Raw genomic sequence first — 5,137 nt, 5'->3', positions numbered from 1 at the left:
CTCTCTCTTCCTCCCTCCCTCTCTCTCTTTTAGAGACAGGGTTTCTCTGTGTAGCCCTGGCTTTCCTGGAACTCACTCTGTAGACCAGGCTGGCCTCGAACTCAGAAATCTGCCTGCCTCTGCCTCCCAAGCGCTGGGATTAAAGGCCTGTGCCACCACTGCCTAGCAGCTCTCTGTTGTTTATGTCTTCATCTTCATTTCCCGAAGGTTCTAGGGTTTCTGGACCATTCTACCCAGGGATGAAATCTTCTGGTTCTATAACCTTAGCCCCCTTACTAAGCAGCCATCTCAGTAGTCTCCCTCCCCCTGCCCCCCGCAACCCCAGGACTGAATCTGTCAATAAGGTATCAAAAGACTGTGACATCTTCAAGAGTCACATGTGGCAGCTCAAGAGAAGGGCTCCAGGGTTCTGCCCTGGGTGCCAAGCTGGAAAGAGCTTGTCTCTGGTACTCTTCTGGAGGAATAGGCTGGGGCACATGGCCCAGCTCATGTTCTCCTGGTTTGTCCCTAGGATGATAACACCTGCATGTACCCATCATGCAAAGTCAGGGTAGGAAAGGACAGCAGAGGAAAGGAGGAGGGAGGGAGGGAAGCTGTCCTCATACTGATGGGAGGCTTGTCACTCAGGCATTGGTCAGTCTGGGGCAAGCCAAGTAGCATGGTTGGAGCAGGAGGGGAGGCCTGGTCTCACTCAGATCACCCAGTATAACCCAGTGTGCAGGTCACCCAGGGTCCCAGAAGGCTGGGCATTGTCATCAGTAGCTCCCTGGAGTGACATCCAGTCTTCAAGCTATCCTCCTGGGTTCTCAAGATACAGAATGAGAAGCTGGAAGAAGCCAGGGAGTCCCCTCCCCTCCCCTAGTTCTTCCATCATAATCCCTGTGTTCGCTGTCCCAACCTTTCCCATGTCCCTCCCAGCCGCCTTCCTAGCTGGAAACGGAGCCTAGTCAACAACAGTTCCTCGAATTGTGCTTTGGCTCAGGCTGCGGCAGCCCAGGCCGCCAGGCTCTGGAGCTATTAATATTGGCAGATGTGGGTCATGCTATCTGATCCCGTGGGCTGTAATCCCACCAGGTTCAGCACCGAGCTAGCAAAGGCAGAGCTCAGGGTCTTGAACACTCATGACCCTTGGGCTTTGGGATCCTGGACTAAGGACTGATTGACTGAGTCAGGCCAGTGTCCAGGAACTTGAACACCTGCAAACTTGGTGGCTGACAGAGGTTGGCAGCCTAGATGATAAATGGGGAGGCCTGTGGGAGAATGATGGCGGTCATTACGATGAATTTTACAAACACTACCAGTGAGGAGTGTTTTCTGTTCCTGCTGGGACTGGACCTTGGCATCCATGTGATCTTTTACACATTGCTTCAGATCCCAAAAGGGGCCCCGCAGATCTGCTACCTGGGTGGCTCTTGCAGTGCTGGTGGTAGCTCTCCGTTGTGGCTAGGGACCGTTTGGTGTCTAGGATGTCAATGTTAGAACACAGGGCCATGGCTGGTCGCCCGTGGGTAGTAACGATGCCAGAGGTAACTGGGAGGCTACTTGCTAGGATAGCACTGGGGAAGCCGAGAACAGAACTGTTTCCGATTCCAGACATGGGTGGTGCCGCCTGGCATGGGCTGAGTGCAGGAGACAGTGGCTGCTCCCTGGCCATTCTCAAACTGACTCCTGGTTCTGAGTTCTCTTAGAAAGAGGAACTGGGGGCATTTGCAGTAGGATTCTGCTTCCCTCAGGAGGTGGGGCAAAGAAGAAAGACCTTCTCTGCTTGTCCTGAGGCCTACTATCTGGTCTACACCTTGGTCTGAATTTGTGGAGATGGTAAGTCAGACAGCTGTCTCTGCCCAGGGGTCCCTTCTGTCCTCCCTCACTGAGGAGTCACACAGCTGGTGTGTGTGATGTTGGGTGTGGAGCTGAAAGGGTAACACACAACGCAAGCACCTGCCAAGCCAGAGGAGGCGGATTGCTGGGCTACTGTGCAGACGTTGCTGGAGTCGAGCTCCTCAAGCTGATGGCTGGAGAGGAAAGAGCCTATGCATCTGTCTCCGCATCCAGGCTGAGACACTGCAGGTGAAGGAGGGGCAGCCCCAAGCTGCAAACGGCAGGAGGTGGGCCAGAGGCAGAGAAGGCTACGAGGCTTCAGTGTGCGTGCTAGGGCGTGCAGTCTGTGTGGAGCCAGGACGGCATCACTAGGAGTGACAGGGTCGGGGCAATTTGGGTGATGTCACTATGGAAGAAGGAGGCCTGGCTGACACCCTCAGCATCCCGTAGGTTTAAGTTCCTGTCTCTTGTGCTTCCTCATCCAATAGAAAGATGAATAATAAGATAGGATGCTGGAACTGCCAACTGAAGCCCCGCAAAGTCCCAAGCTTGACCCTTGCCCTTTTTGGGGCCAATTACACTGAGGCAACTCTCCCAAGGAAAGCCCACCCAGTGTCTGAGCTACGACAGCCAATCCAGACCTTCCTAGAGACTTCATTTTAACTACTTGGAAGGGCTGGGTGGGCAAGGTGTGGCACCAGACCTTGGCGGGGTTGCCTGGCTGTGTAAGCCTACACAGTTGCCTGCTGCCCCTGAATGGCCTGTGTGCTGGGCCTTATGTCCTGCCCAACTGGCTAAGGAGGTGACGGTAGGCCTGAGCCCTGGCTTTGGGGAACATCTTATGACTGGAGTTTGGGGAAATGATATCCTGGTCTCCCCGAGTTCCGTACAGCTTCTCTTTTGCCTTACAGAACCACTCCCAGACCCTGGCCAAAGGCACCAAGGGTGGCTGAGATATTCCTAGGATGACATAGGGGACAGGTGGGAGGAGGTATGCGCAGGGTCTTTTATTTATTATTAGTGATGTTTCTCTCTGCCCAAGACTATTGTGAATGGCTGGTGTGACAATTAGACAGCCATCTGGCCGACATGCTGTCCCCTGGCTGTGCCTTCCTGTCCCTAGTGCACCCGCTCCTCTGTCATCTTTGTGGTTACAGGGTCTGGAATAGGACTTGACATCAGTGTCAGGTAATCTTTGTTGACAGGACAAATGACGCTTGGATGGAGCTTGCTGTGACAGACACCGTGTGAAGCACTTCTTGGGAGCTGACTCCTATCCTACACGACCGCCCCATAAGCCCGGTGTCTGTGACCCGCTCATTGTGTACAGGAGGCCACCAAGGCACAGAGAGGCTGAGTGACATGCCTGAGGTTACCCAGCCACTGCATATGAAGGCAGTCTTGAGCGGGAGGCAGCTGGAGTCCACAGCGACACTAATAACTTTTCTTTTAATGCTGCTTCTGGGGCTGACCCCAATGGAGGGACAGAGTCCTGAACGGCAGTGGACACCCATGCCATGGCCAGGAGACCTGTTTTGACTGCTCATCCCTGCTGACAGCCATTTTCCAAGTGTGGCCTGGAGCAGTGGTTCATGCCTAACGCCTGGACTCTGGAGGTACAGGCAGGAGGGTCAGGAGTTCAAGGCCAGCCTTGGGTACACAGCAAGTTTGAGACCAGCCTGACCTAATGAAACCGTCTCAAAAACAAAGAAAGTCAAAATCCTTAGGATGACCAAGATAGCAGATACACGGTTTCTACCTGTAATTTCTGGCACTTGGGAGGCAGAGACAGGAAGCTCACTATTATAAACTGAAAGCCAGCCTGACCTACATGATGAGTCCCAGGCCAGCCAAGGCTATATAGTGAGGCTATCTCACACACCTCAAACCAAACCAAACCAACCCAAACCAACCCAGCCCAACCCAACCCACCCCACATGGTCACGTCCAACACAGTGAATGTGACCTCAGTCAATGTCTGCAGAATGATCCTTTGCTAGACTCCAAACATGCAAACACACAGCTTCCAGAAGACCCTTGGGTCACCTGCCTTCTGGCAAGTTTGTTCCCAGCTCTGGGAAAGGGCTGACCTCACAGCCATACGATACGGCATGAGGTCTGATAGGGAATTCTGAGCTGCTCCTGAACCCGTGTCAAAGGTTGGCACTATGCACACCTGGCCCAGACAGCTAGGTGATGTGACTGTCTGGCAAAAATCAGGCCAGGTGCATGTTCCCGGTCCCATGGTGCCCCTCCTGTTCCAGACTGGAGCAGGGCAGGTCAAGGAGATAGCGGGTAGGTAGGTCCCTGAGGCCCAGCCCGGCTTCTCATGCCACCTGACAGTGGGAGGGGCATCCTGCTCAAAGCTTCTTTTCTGCTGCAGATGGATGACGTCCCTCTTTTTCTGGCTCACTGAGCTCTTTTAGTCAGTCAGAGAAGGTGGGGGGCAGGAAGCTGGCTACCCCTCTGCCAAGTGTAGCTAACAAGTGGCAGCTTGCAGGCCGGGGCAGGCTGCGGTGACCCTGCTCGGGGACAGCCAATGAGCTCCCGGGTTGTGGTGGCACCACCAGGCAGCCCGCCTGCCTTTGGCTGGCGCGCCAGCGGGAGGGGCCTGGGCCCGCCACTCGCGGCTGCTGGCCCTGTCTCCGGGAGGCCCGGCAGATCTGCCGCTGGCTCACCCTGAGCCCCAGGCTGCCTCAGTGTAAGCTTTTTCTGTCTCCCTGGGAGAGGAGGCTGTGGCTGGCAGACTGCGGACCAGAGATGGCAAGAGCCACTTGGGAATTTTCCCCAAGTCCCAGATAAGGAATGGGCTCCAGCTCAGCCCAATGACAGGGTGATGGGCAGGTCCCCATCTAGGGCTGGTGTCTGGGGCACCACATCCTGTGGTGCCACAGCCATCTGAGCGCCTCCATACCCTTTGTTAGGACGGCCAGACCTGTCACTTAAGAGCTCCGGAGGCACAGACTGGGTGGTGCCAATAGCAGCTGGTGGGAACTCCCTTCCCCAACACCTGTTAAATGCAGACCCACCACTGCCAATCACGTAATAAACATATATTTATACATGTACAATATCAGAATTCTAATTCAAGAAATACAGCTTCTCGGGGGATCCTTTAGGATCTGTGTTCTTATTGCACATGGCTCAGCCCCTCTAGGGACAGCTACCAAGACCGGACAGGTGGGGTGGTGGGGGGCAGAGCACCAGGCCACTGCAGGTGGGGTACTCTGGCCTGCACCGTTATTATTATCTCTCTAGGCCAGGGTGGCCACTTCATTGCAGGGTGGGACCTTTTTTTTTAAAAAAAAAAAAAAAAAAA

This window comes from Mus pahari, chromosome 9 (genome assembly GCF_900095145.1).
Source record: "Mus pahari chromosome 9, PAHARI_EIJ_v1.1, whole genome shotgun sequence".
NCBI lineage: Eukaryota > Metazoa > Chordata > Mammalia > Rodentia > Muridae > Mus > Mus pahari.
This window is presented reverse-complemented; position numbering follows the sequence as displayed.